We start from the raw sequence: 14,540 nt of genomic DNA, 5'->3' as shown, positions 1-14,540 counted from the left end.
TACCTTATCATACTCTTTATTCTGACACTTATGTATGTAGATATTGAAAATTGAATGCATAAATCAACATTGTAGTATCTAAATATGCTGTCGCTAGATCTATTTATAGCCTATTTCATGATTCCGCCGTCTGACGATCATTCACCGTTCAAATAGCATGCGTAAGCTAAGCGCTAACGTGATGAACGTAACTCCCGCCATAGAATCGCCATAACATCAAATGCGCAAGGCGGCGCACTCGTTAGTGCCGTTCGTAACGGCTGCCTCATCAGCTAACTTGACCTATCTGATCAGTGACATGTTTATGTAGGAGGAGAGTCATCGAGTCACTACCTCCCGTTTCGAATTGGGCCAGTGTTGTTATCAGCGAACTATCAGCGAGCTATTTCATCGTGGTTAGTGAGAAGTTGAATCATGATGAAGTTCTGAGCATGTTATTTACCTATTCTGACTCTGAAGGACCGTTTTTATCTCACGAGGAGGATAATGATCGGACGAGCACTCTTTGTTTACCGCGGCGAAACTTCCGAAGGCAGTGATGCCGACATGCGAAGCAAGGATGTTCTCTAAGCACACACACACATTTAAACTCACTCGGTGACTTTATCCTATCTCAAGTGAGTCGGTGGTAGTGGCGAATGCAGTCGTAGTGTCCATACAGGTATTGGTGGAGGGGGTGAGAGAAGTGGGTCTGGTAATGTTAGCTTGCGCTCCCTCCATTCAGCCCCCGGTGATGCGGGTAGCCACCTATCCGGACGCAAACGCAATAATCCTGGGATCAGACAAACACTGTTCACCAAGCAGCACACACACACACATTCTGTCCCTCTTTCTGACTTCTACTGGGTGAATGGCAGCGGCGAACGTGGCCATATGACCGTATGGAGAGGTTTTGGTAATAGAACGCACGGTGACGACGCATAGGCTACCCTAAAACAGTAACGTGCAGTAACGGAGTGTATGAAATTGTAACGGCGTTATACTGACAGTAAGAATAATTAGTTAGATTACCCGTTACTGAAAAATGTAACGGCGTTAGTAACGCCGTTTATTTAAACGCCGTTATTCCCAACACTGTAGAATAGTATGCCTTTAATTATCCCGCCATGGGGAAATTCATTTGTTGCAGCAGTAACATACAGATTGTGCAAAGACAGTAGACAGCATATATACAACACAGGACCAGGAGGTTAAAAAGTATATGTAGGATAGATAAAAAAGAGATGTTAAAGAAAATAGAAATGTCTCTGTTAAAAACAACAAGTACATTAGTTAGTACATAGTACATTAAAAAGGAGGAGAGGGGGGCTAGAACAATAATAAATAAGTAAGTTAAAAAGTTAAAAAGATAAAAAGACCATCACTACCACCACCACCATCACCATCACCATCATCATCATCATCATCATCACCATCATCACATTAACTATTAACAGCATAAAATACAGTTGTTAGGAATGTTATTTAGTGCACTCACACAACAATACAACAAAAGACACAAAACTAGGGAGGGGGGGTATGAAAGAAAACAGGGGGGTACATAAATAAATAAACAGGGAATGACATGCAAAAACATTGGAGACATTGAAAAGTGCAATGGAATATTTAAAGTGCATGGTGTTTACAGAAAGCAGTAGCATTGTGCAGAGTAAACAAAGGAGGTTGGAAGGCCAGGTATCTGAGTAGCTGTAAAGTGCTAGTGCATATTTAAGTGGCGGATGGCTTGTGGGTAGGTACTGTCCCTAGAGCGTGTGGTGTTGCTTGGGATACTGCGGTACCTTTTCCCTGAAGGCAAGAGTGTGACACAGCACTCCACAGCACACAAGTGTTCACTGCACACTGCACACAACGAAATTGCATTTTTATGCCTCACCCGTACAAGGGGGCAGCCCCCAATGGCGCCCCAAGGGAGCAGTGCGGTGGGACAGTACCGTGCTCATGGTACCTCAGTCACCTCATGGTCATGGAGGAGGATGGGAAAGAGTACTGGTTATTTACTCCCCCCACCAACCCTTGCGGGGTCGGGAGTCAAACTGGCAGCCTTTGGGCCACAAGTCTGACTCCCTAACCGCTAACCCATGACTCCCTTACATAAGCCATTAGACTCATTAGCTATAGTCTATGAACAGCGCCTGATTTCTTAATGAAGATTGTATTTCAAACCGTCTTTGTAAGGAATGCAGATGTACACACACAGAGTGCCTTCCAATATGCGGCCTTGCGTCCTCCATTTGTGCTTGTGGCCTCACCTCGCCTCCTGGCCCAAACAATAAAGTTTCCCAGCTCTCACCCTAGCCACAACAACTTTTGGTGGACTGTTTTTCATTCACCATCCAGTTTGCAAATGAGAAAATAACTTTACAATTGAGCTTTTGCAAGATATTAAAATATAATGCTGGTACAAGGCCACAAGCACAAGTGGAGGACGCAAGGTCGAATATTGGAACGCACCCACAGAAATGCAAGGTGACGCGGCCTTGTGACAATGTAGGCCTACCACTACTGCTCCTGGTGGAAACTCCATGAAACATTTAGCACGCTTTGTGGAATACAATTCGCTCTTGTTTATTATTGTATAGCTTGTGTGTTATGCCTTATTTCAGTGAGCCAAAGAAGCATTTTCATACATTATTAACTCCGGATATACTACATATACTTACATTTATAGTGGTGTATGTGGTGCTGGGTCTTTAATAATTCATATGGCCAACCACGTTGCTTCTGCATACAGTGTAACACTTCAAAAGTATCAACAAGGAAGGAAGGACCCTGTGAAATATGTCAACAATGTGCAGCTGATGGTTAGAGGCCTTAGAATCAAAAGGTTGCAGGTTTGAATCTTGTGTGTGTTTGAGTGTGTGTGCGTGTGAGTGTGTGCGTGTGCGTGTGTGCTTGTGCGTGTGCATGCGTGTGTGTGTGCGCATCTCTGCATGTGTGTGTGTGTGTGTGTGTGTGTGCGTGGGTGTGTGTGCATGCATGTATGTGTGCGTACGTGTGTGCGTGCGTGTGTGTGTGCGCGCATGCGTGCATGTGTGTGTGTGGGTGTGTGTGCATGCATATATGTGTGTGTGCGCATCTCTGCGTGTGTGTGTGTGCGCATCTTTGCGTGGCTGTGTGTGTGCGCATCTTTTACGTGTCTGTGTGTGTGTGTGTGTCCATCTGCGTCTGCGTGTGTGTAGGGTCCTCCTGGTCTTGATTGGCTGATGTTGGGGTGGTCTTTGGTCCCTCAGCTGGCGCTGCATGGTGGCCAGTCACCCCTGGATGATGCGAACAGCACCATATGGGACTCTCAACTGGCATGGCCTCACCTTCCTCTCATCTAAAGGGTGGGGATGGATGTGTGTGTGTGTGTGTGTGTGTGTGTGTGTGTGTGTGTGTGTGTGTGTGTGTGTGTGTGTGTGTGTGTGTGTGTGTGTGTGTGTGTGTGTGTGTGTGTGTGTGTGTGTGTGCGTGTGTGTGTGTGTGTACAAGGCTATCTTGTTTATTTATTTATTTATTTAAATCTGTGTATGTTTGTGTGCACACATTTGTGTGTGTGTGTGCGCATACATGTGTTATGTGTGTGTGTGTGTGTGTGTGTGTGTGTGTGTGTGTGTGTGTGTGTGTGTGTGTGTGTGTGTGTGTGTGTGTGTGTGTGTGTGTGTGTGTGTGTGTGTGTGTCTGTGGGTGTATGTGTTTCCATCTCCACGCGTGCGTGTGTATTTATGCCCATCTTTGTGTGTGTGTGTGTTTGTGTTTGTTTGTGTTTGTGTATGTGTGTTTGTGTATGTGTGTGTGTGTATGCACGTACTCTCTCTACGTCTCTTCCCTGGAATACCACGCTGCTTGCTGGCTGCTTGCTGGCTGCTGGCGGTGATGCGAAGCGACAGCTAGCCTTCACGCTCCACTGCCTGCTGTGTCCTGAAACACACACAGGAGGCCTGCTGCAGCACTGGGAATAAAGGGGAAAAAAGGTAACAGGAAAATATATATGGACATTATATGGAGAGATGAACGGATGGACAGACAGATGGAGAAAGAGAGGAATGGAGTGAGATAAAGACGTTTAGATGTTGTATTTTAGGGCCCTGCCGTGGCATATATAACGAATGGTAGGGCACTGGGTTTCTACGCTGGCTACTCGGGTTCGATTCCCGGTCTGGGTCATTTTCCGATCCCTCCCCGTCTCTTTCTCACTCCCCACTCGTTTCTTGTCTGTCCTTCACTGTCCTGTCAAGAATAAAGGTGAAAAGCTAAAAAAAAAAAAACGTATAGTTATTTAACTTAAATATAACTCATAAGTAGTTATATTTTAGATGTGTTATATTGGGCCGTGGGTATTGAGTCCTTATCATACAAATGTATGTACACTCCCACACCCAAACACTCTGACGCATGTGCGCACGCACACACACACACACACACACACACACACACACACACACACACACACACACACACACACACACACACACACACACACACACACACACACACACACACACACACACACACACACACTGATGACTCAGATATCCAGCGTCTGCCTGTTACAGAACAGACTGAACAGAACAGCTTTTCAATTTATTTTGTAGCCCTAAGGATGACACCATGTAGTTCCTTCACCTTCTCAACATGTCGTTACAATGTCTTGTTTGTCTTGCCCCATGTTTTTATTTATCCTTATTATTCGTATTCGGCAAAATATCTTCATATCATATAAGAATTTTTTTTAATACATTTATTTTTGGACAAGTTCTTGACCTTGTCTGTGTTGTACGTCATTGTCCTGTGGCATTTCATAACAACATTAAGTGCAGGACTCAAAGTCGCCCTGCAGTACCCAAGAGCCCGCTGCTATCTTCTGCTCAGCTCACTTTTTCCCATCTTGTTACGTCTGGGTCAGCTGGTGTGGGAGATTACTCATGTGGCCAGACTATCGGCCAATCAGCAAATGGGGGGTAGAAAGAGGAATGGGGCAAAAAAATGACATTTTACATACAAGCCAGAGCCGTAGATAAGAAGAGTTAAAGCATTTCCATCGGATCCCCAAAACTGGTGGCGAAACTGATCATATGTGGTCAAAGATGGCCGACCTCGCGGTCGCATTCATATGTAGCTTCCGTTTCCATAGACTATCATTGGCGACTCTGAGAACAATTTATGTAGTCTAACAACCGTTTTTGCGCATTTCAAAGCACACAATTTCAAGGGACTGTGCAATTACTTTACCTAATATGACAACTTGTGTCAGAACAAAAGTAGCGCCGTCTAATTTGTAGAATTGGTACATGTAATCTAGCCATGCTAACACAAACCTATGGCAGAGATGTAAACCCACGTAAAACCATGTGACCAAAGATCAAAGACTGTGTCAACTCTTCCTATCGAGCTCTGATACAAGCAGTTCATATGTCACAACCTAACGCTATCAATTGGGTTACATCAGATGGACATTTCACCTCTCGCACCAGTAATCATTTCTCTATACTTATGAACGGCCATCCGAGTACTTTGCTCGTGAATGTGCGTTACGCCCCTTTTTGGGGGAAAACAAACCGAATGTCTTATTATCTTACATGCTACATCAGCGAGCCCAAATAAACACAGTCCATGCTTCAGCCACGGCTGTTTGGCGATATTATTTGAACAGCCGACAACACAACACGTCTTCGGCATGTTGAGCGTGAACAACGCTAGTCTACAGGTCCTTGTCTTTTGTTTATTCTTTCCCAACACCACCAATTGACTTGCATTGGTTTTCCCCCAATGTTTTCCCCCAAAAAGGGACGTAACGCACATGGCACACATCACTACGTTTATGCGTATTGCGCAGTTCCAGATCGAGCAGTAGAGTATAAATTAAATTAGCACGATGGTATGGTAAGACCAGCCCATCCTTGACCAACCCGTGACCATGCATTACAAGAATTCTGTCCCCGACCAGCCCTTATGTGTTTATAGTGTGATTTTAACAGGGGGTGGGGGGGGGGGGCGAGGGGGATCATGTAGGCCTATTTAGAGTGTGAAGTGAACAAGGGTAGGGGCAGGGACAGGCCAGGGCAAGACAAGTTCTGGATATAGGCCTACAGTACAAAAAAAAGCACCATGCACGACTTTAAAATTACCTCTTTATCTTCTTCTGCAATCCTTTCCATGACCAGCTCTGGACCATGTATTTCTGAAAGTATGTCCTCGACCAACCCCTGCTCATGTGTTTACAGTGTGAATTGAACAGGGGCAGGGGCCTGACGAGGGAAGGGCAGTGTAATTCAGGCATCCTGTCTCTCACACGATGTGGTGCTAATCATAGCTAGCCCAGAGAAACAGCAGTTGGAAACCCCCCTCCCTCCGCTCCGACCCCAGAAAGCACAAGCCTCTGCCAAGCATTTGTTTCATCTGACATATAACGAACCAGCTGATTCTAATTATCTCACTTCTTTGGCTGGCAGGGCCGACAAGGGAATTCAATCACCTGTTTTAACCTTTTACAGCATTGGGGGGGTTCGAACAGAGCACAGAGATATAACTGCGTGTTCTAAAACAATGTCAGAGCCTGATGATTCCATGTAATCTTCTATGCAGCACAGTATTGTTCCAGAACTTTCATCTCAGAACATTCCCGTCTCCAGTGTTGCAAGATTGGGCTGTTTCCCGCCCAATTGGGCTGCTTAGGATGGCTGTGCAGGTAAAAATGGCATTTATCAGAAAAACCTGCCCAATTTTTTGCCATAGAAATCAATAATATTGGGCGCGATTTTGTGCTTCTAGGCGGGTTTTGAGCATTATTTGGGATGGAAATCATCAGCCTCATCTGGCAACCCTGCCCGTCTCATCAGTGTGGCAAGTCACCTTTGGAAGGATGGGATTTTTTTTATTATTATTTCTCCAGAATCTGAACACGCACTTTGATCAATAGGCTTTTGCTTTGTGAGACAGACCATTGAAAGTCAAAAGTTTTTTTGAGAGAGAGATAAAAAATCATCAAAGCAGAGAATTCTGTGATCTATCTCTCTACATATACACTGTATGCCTCCCACTGGAGTACCATGTGAGCATACTGTCTCTGCACGTGTTCTTACAACACATACAGTACGATATAGCCTAATACACATTCTTCTCTCTATGTGCCAACTGATCGTAAGCAGAGCTGAGATATTCAGCTTCAGGAAGTAGTGCAGTCAAGGGCCACTGACAACTTTAGGCCGGGCTCAGGACAAAGTAATCTGTAAGGGCCCTCCAAACAATACATACTTAGGCAATGTAATGTGGCCCCAATTCTGGGCCCCCTCTCTCCCTGGGCCTGGGACAGCTGACCCCCCTACCCCACCTCATCCCCCCATCAGCTTCCCTGAGTACAGTAGTATTCACCATATCAGCTCAGCTCAGTCGCCCATCCACTAGACCAGTGTTTCTCAAAGTGGGGCGTAAGCCCCCTTGGGGGGTGCTCGGAAGCATCCAGACCCTCCAAAGGGGGGAATGATGGGAAAAGTTTGAGAACCACTGCACTACACCATATGGTAATGCCATATATAGTAACAATGTTTAGTCAGGCAGACGACATACTGACTGAAATCAACTGTAACGACGCAGAAGTGGAAATGCTGTATGGTTTGCAATGTTGTTCAACATTCTGGAGCTATGAAAATGCCTCAGTCCTGTTCTTGAGTCTGTACAGTAGGCCTACATACGGCTATACTGTGTGTGTGTGTGTGTGTGTGTGTGTGTGTGTGTGTGTGTGTGTGTGTGTGTGTGTGTGTGTGTGTGTGTGTGTGTGTGTGTGTGTGTGTGTGTGTGTGTGTTGTGTGTGTGTCCTTTTGGAGTGTGTAGGAGCGAGTGCGTTAGAGGGGTTCCCAAACATAACCATGACAAGGCCCCCGTATACTGGTAGATTCCAGGCAAGGCCCCCCTGACATGGGCTGTGCATTTCTTTCGTGCACACACAGATAGAATGATAGAGTTGGCGCATATTGGTGCAACTAAAGTAAAAATCGTTTGGCTGATTTTAGTTAATCTGATTTTAGTTATTTAGCTATTGAATAACTTTACCTATTGAACTTAAGCTATATAAATTCACTTGATTATTTAAAATGTTTTGCTATAGCCTACATTTCCTGCTGACCTGCTGCGGCCCCCATAGCAACCCCTCGCGGCCCCCCAGGGGTCCCCGGCCCCCACTTTGAAAAACACTGCGTTAGATGGACTATTCGTGTCAGTGAGGGAGAGTGATGATTAGACCAAGAACAGAGAGAAAGGCGAGGTGAATGGCAGAAAATGAAAGAGGGTCGTAATGAGCATGTCTGTTCTCTCTCGCCTGCCATGCAAATAATTAACAGTCAGATTAATAGTTCATTAATCTAGTTATTGGGATTTGAAATTAAAAGCGGATTCAGTCTTGGGGGGGTGGGGGTGTCGCTCTGTGTGTGTGTGTGTGTGTGTGTGTGTGTGTGTGTGTGTGTGTGTGTGTGTGTGTGTGTGTGTGTCTGTGTGTGTGTGTGTGTGTGTGTGCGCGCGCGTGTGTGTGTGTGTGTGTGTGTGCGTGCATGCGTGTGCATGCGATATGCCTCTGTGTGTGTGTGTCAGTGTGCATGCACGTGTGTTTGTGCATGTGCATGTGCATGCATTAAATGTTATTGTATATTATCTTTAGTGCCTCCATTAACTTTCAGAAACCCCAAATACCATCCTCAAAACAGTTTTGTGGATGTTTGATAAAACAGGGTTCGGTAAAAAAAAAAGTGTGGTTTCAGTTCTGGTATAGACACCTACACTGGTGTGTAAATTCTGAGTGTTGATGATATTAAAGGGACACTGTGTGAGATTTTTAGTTGTTTATTTCCAGAATTCATGCTGCCCATGCACTAATGTTACCCTTTTTCATGAATACTTACCACCAGCATCAAATTCTAAGTATTCATTATGACTGGAAAAATTGCACTTTTCATACATGATAAGGGGGATCTTCTCCATGGTCCGCCATTTTGAATTTCCAAAAATAGCCATTTTTAGCTGCAAAAATGACTCTACTTGGACCATACTAGAAAATATTTGTTTATTACTTTGTAAACTATCATGAAAAGGTCATATTTGGCAATAGGCAACACAGTTTCAATGAGCACAGTGTTCCTTTAAGCTTCTCTACTGGGTAACCGTTATTACCACTATTATACATTTGTAAAGGAGGGCTTTGACAAACACAGGCATAAGATACACATGTACACTACAGTACACGCATGCTCAAACAGACCCATACAGAACGAGACACAAAAGATACATACTCTATTGAAACCAAGATAAATGTTCACACACACACACGCACACGCACACGTGCACGCACACACACACACACACACACACGCACACACACAAGCGCACACACACACACGCACACGCACACACACACACACACACACACGCACACACACAAGCGCACACACACACACGCACACGCACACGCACACACACACTCCGTGTTTTACAGTAATGATTTTTGCTGTGCTGTGTTAGTTGTGGCAGTCGGGGCCTGTCTTCCCCTTTTGCTGTGTTCTTCAGCGCGACAGGGCTGACACCCGGATCAATAGCCAATTATAAAGGGCATCGACAGATTAAAGCCGCCAAAGCTTAGAACAAGGCTGTCCACCGGAGAGGTATGTGCATGTGTAAGCTATCGGCATTTGTGAGACACACGGAGAGAGAGATGGAGTGTGCCAGTGTGTGTGTGTCTGTGTGCGCGCCGCGTGTGTGTGTGTGTGTGTGTGTGTGTGTGTGTGTGTGTGTGTGTGTGTGTGTGTGTGTGTGTGTGTGTGTGTGTGTGTGTGTGTGTGTGTGTGTGTGTGTGTGTGTGTGTGTGTGTGTGTATGCGTGCATGTGTGTGTGTGTGTATATTGGTATCTCAGTATCTCTCTGTGTGTGTGTGTGTGTGTGTGTGTGTGTGTGTGTGTGTGCGCGTGCGTGCAAGACTGCATATATGACGTGTGTGTGTGTAGGCTGTGTGACTGCGTGTGTGTGCTCCACATGCGTGAGGGATTCAGAGCTGCTTGGGCAGTGTTGGATCACCCTAATATCTCACTGCAGTGTTGGATCACCCTAATTTCTCACTGCAGTGTTGGATCACCCTAATGTCTCACTGCAGTGTTGAATCACCCTTATTTCTCACTGCAGTGTTGGATCACCCTAATTTCTCACTGCAGTGTTGGATCACCCTAATATCTCACTGCTCTAATGACGAAGCCTGAGCATGTGCTGCATGTCCTATTGTTTCAGTACTCGTGTGATATACTGTACTGCGTTTTTGGCTAAGTACGAAGTAACCTCTTAAAACAAAAAAGTGCAGTATAATTGGTTTTTATCGTTTTTTTCTGAAACGGGACAAAGTTGTAGCAAATTTTTTTGACACAAGACAAAGAAGGTATTTCAAAGCCAATTTTCCGGTCTAAACTCCATTTCGACCATTTTCAAGATACTGCGTTCTGAAATGGTAGGGCAGTATACTAAGCTATGATTTGCTATGCTGTATACTATGCAATGCTGTGCTACTGTATACTATGCTACTATATTATACTGTATTGTACTGTTCTAAATAGGCCTATATTATACTATACTATATTATATTATATTATATTATATTACATTATACTATACTATACTATACTATAAGGAATAACGGCCAACGAGGTGTCCCGATATCAAGGGAAATAATGGACGTGGCGGAGCGTTCTACCAGCCCGAGGGCTGGTCGCTTCGCCAAGTCCATTTTCCCTTGATATCGGGACACCTCAAAGGCCGGTATTCCGCTTATCACCCGGTTGCCAGCATTTAAGTATTCATTTATTAATATGTTGATCTAAGGCTTTGTGAGAAAGTAGATTAACCACTGTGCTTGGTTCGTTGCTATGGGTACCACTTCCTAATCTAGCACAGAACGTTGGGGCGACTTGACAACCAAATGCGATAGAATTGACGACTGGGTTTTTGACTTGACAACCAAATGCGATAGAATTAACGACGGGGTCTTGGCTTGACAACCAAATGCGATAGAATTAACGAAGGGGTCTTGGCCATAGCAACCTGCAGTTTAGAATTAGTAACGGCACTTCGCCAGAAAGTTAGGAAAAGAAGCAACTTAACCTGGGCTCACACTGTGCGACTTTTGCCCCAATTTTGCCCCGATTTGGCACTCGCACAACTTTTTGAGAGTCGGGCCGATTTCTTGCTCAATCGCAGGTCAATTGTGAGTCTCGCATCGTGCAGTGTACATGGGGTAACGACAAGCGATTTCGCCTCTCGATCGTGCAATCGCAGGGTCGCAAGAAAATCAAAACGGTTTGAAATTGTGGTCGTGGCTCGTGCGTAAATCGCAGAGTTAAAGCAGTGTTACGACCCGATTTGCGGTTCACATGCACAAATTAATAGGGTTGTGCGATTCGCTGTCGTGCGCGACCTCATCTCCACCTCAGGTTCGCATATGTTCCCTCCTCTTCAGACCGGGGAAACATGCCTGTCGCGTCGTAGGCCTACGGTCGAAGCTTTTCGCTCGCATCCGACTGTCGGCTCGTGTAGTGTGAGGACGTGAGTCGTGAGTTGTGAACTTTTAAACAGTGAAATTCCATCGTGCAGTGTGAGCAGAAGCTTAAGACCCACGAGTGAAAATATCGCACAGTGTATGCCCGGCTTTAGACGTCTGCACGCCCGCATGACATCATAGGTGTCCAGTTCTCCGGGAATAAAGGACACCTGTTCAGCCAATCAGAAGACGTCCCGTCTGCTCACCGGGTGATAATATACTATATGTAACCGAGCGGGGATTACAGACTTTTAAGTAATTAGGTTTTAAAAGGTGACTACGCCAGTCTCGTTAAAGGGTGAGACAACCCAGATGTTAAAACACAATTTTCCCCGACAGGTTCTAGATGACAAAGGATGACACAGCTGTTGCACATACAATAGTTTTTATTTTCTTCTGCTTTCAGTCTTATTTGTATTCAAAATGTGCAGGCAGTTCACTTGAGTTTATATACACAAACAGAGTTTTAACGAATGAGTTTTAACTGAAGTCAATACAGATAGATATCGTGAAACAGTGACGGCTGAAGTGCGAGAGCACTGAGTAGGCTAGTACAGGTAATTTACTGAGCGTGTTACCTACACACTGCACTGTGAATGCCAAAGAACACTGCAATCAAAACTGTACACACAAAACATAATCAAAATAAACAAAAGAAGTCACAGCACACTGAAATGATTCACAGTGAAGAGGTAGCCTATGTTTATCAAATCAGGCCTCATGGAGGGTTTACTATACCACTCAGGGGATCTAAACCTCACCAATAAGTTTACACGATGATACTATAATCTCAACCAGCCAGTCTCCAATCACTCATCCCTTGTCCAAGGGATGGGTGATTGGAGCTGACCGTGTCAGACCGTATGGCTGAAAGACGAAGGCGTTGCGCACCTGCGCAAAGGAACAACAACCTGCCACTACTAAGAGAGCTCGTGGTGGTAAAGGGCAAAATAACAAACACAAACACCGGGAAAGGACGGCGGCGTCCCCCCACCCCAGCCCATTGACAATATGTGCTCAACCTAGAAAGCACAAGACAGACTGGGTTAATGTCAGGGAAATGCCATTATCAATGTGCAAGGTGTGGCGTGAAAGCCACAGGCACAGAGTGACGGTAAATTAGAAATTACCTTAAGTTGCAACTGGAAAGCACCGGACCGAGCCTGGAAGCCTACGGTTGACCCTCGCTTCTGGTTCCGACCATGCAATGCTGCAGTGAATCGACATCACGTTAGCCACAGTACAAACATAATTGGGTATCGCCAGGTGCACAGTGCAGAAGGGCTTACCTTCAAGCCGGTTAGGCTACATGCAGCAACCTGGCGTCCGCATTTCAGCTGCGCTCTAGTGCGCGCTCCAGTATGGGTCCAGAACCCAACATCACCTACTGCACCCAGCGTACAGGGCTTCTCCAAGAGCCAACCGGTACCGAGGTTAGCCACACCTGGCTAACAGCCAACATAGTAGGCAATTTATACTAACCGGAAGGGCTCCGCCCTCGCCCACACGGGCAGCTGTTTTCAATTACAACATGCACACTAACAGGGGACCTAGTCCAACCTGTTACATATACTATACTATACTATACTATACTATACTATACTATACTATATTATATTATACTACATGTATACTAACTTATATGACATTATGTAGTGGTTTAAATTTGATTTTTTTTTAAAATGCTTATCACTAATTATAGATGTGAATTCAAGTCTTAATGTTTCTTTTGTTTCAGATATGTAAAAGTTGTATCCTTTACCTCACATGTTTCGACGGTATACTTCCATTTTTATCAGAGGGTGACCACCCTCAAAACACCATCAGGATACTTTAACATGTCTGAAAAAAAAGAAAACCCAAGACTTGTATCTCCAAGCCTTGTATCTGTAAACACAAACTTCCCCCCTGAGGACAATAAAATACACTCTACTCTACTCTAGTGATACTGTTCCTTTAGGGAAGTGATTCTCCAAGTGTGATTCTCCACTTGTGGTCCGCGACAGAGCTCAGGTGGTCCGCGAGGGGATTTCTACTCTTCTAAGACAAGTTAGCAGTACACTATATTTGTAACATTATTACAAAGATAAACATAGCTGAAACCTAATTTTCACCACAATTAGACATGTTAATTAGACTTGTTAATGTGGATAAAAAGTAAGTGATCTGGATCAAAATTAGCAGTCAAATTAGCACCCGTCAACTGTCAATTAAGTTATTTTTGGGGGGACAAAGTGGTCCTTGATCTGAAAATGTTTGAGAAACATTTCTTTAGGGGCATGAAATCTATCACAAATATTCTCCCTCAAACCTTCGAGCCATCTTTAACTTCCTTAACCCTATGGGCCAATAACTGTGCAATTATCACAAGCTATGTAGGCTATGTCTGTGCAAGCTTATCTATAACAGAGAGGAAAAAAGAGCAAGGACGGATGTTTCAAGCAGTACATGAACAGAGTGTACAGACTTGTTGAAGTGCATGAGATCCTCGGGGCGCCCTAGTCCTCTATAGTAGTCCTCTAGTTTCATAGGTGTTTTCATAGGTGGCAGGGGTGAGGTGCCCTAAAATCCTACAAATTAAAAAGCAATAAATACACTCTATTACTGTATGTCCGGGGTTGGAATTTGCACAAATGTCGTAGGCCAGGGGTTCCCAAACTTAACAGTGCTGAGGCCCCCCCATACCCTGGTAGAATCCAGCCAAGGCCCCCTTTACATGGGTCGTGCCGCACTACTTTTCCTGTGCACCCCCTTTCACAACCAGTAGTATAGGCCTGTGAGTCAGTGCCCCACTAGGATATATCAAATTAACTAATGGCAATATTGTTTAGCTCATTTTTGTTTATTCTGGTGTACATTAGCTATTCAATTTCTTCAATAATTTATTTTATTATTGCCTACCATCTTTCTGCGGCCCCTCTAGCACCCCCTCACGGCCCCCAGGGGTCCCCGGCCCCCACTTTGAAAACCAGTGGCGTAGGCTATATCTGTAGCCATT

This window comes from Engraulis encrasicolus, chromosome 2 (assembly GCF_034702125.1).
Source record: "Engraulis encrasicolus isolate BLACKSEA-1 chromosome 2, IST_EnEncr_1.0, whole genome shotgun sequence".
Classification (NCBI taxonomy): domain Eukaryota; kingdom Metazoa; phylum Chordata; class Actinopteri; order Clupeiformes; family Engraulidae; genus Engraulis; species Engraulis encrasicolus.
This window is presented reverse-complemented; position numbering follows the sequence as displayed.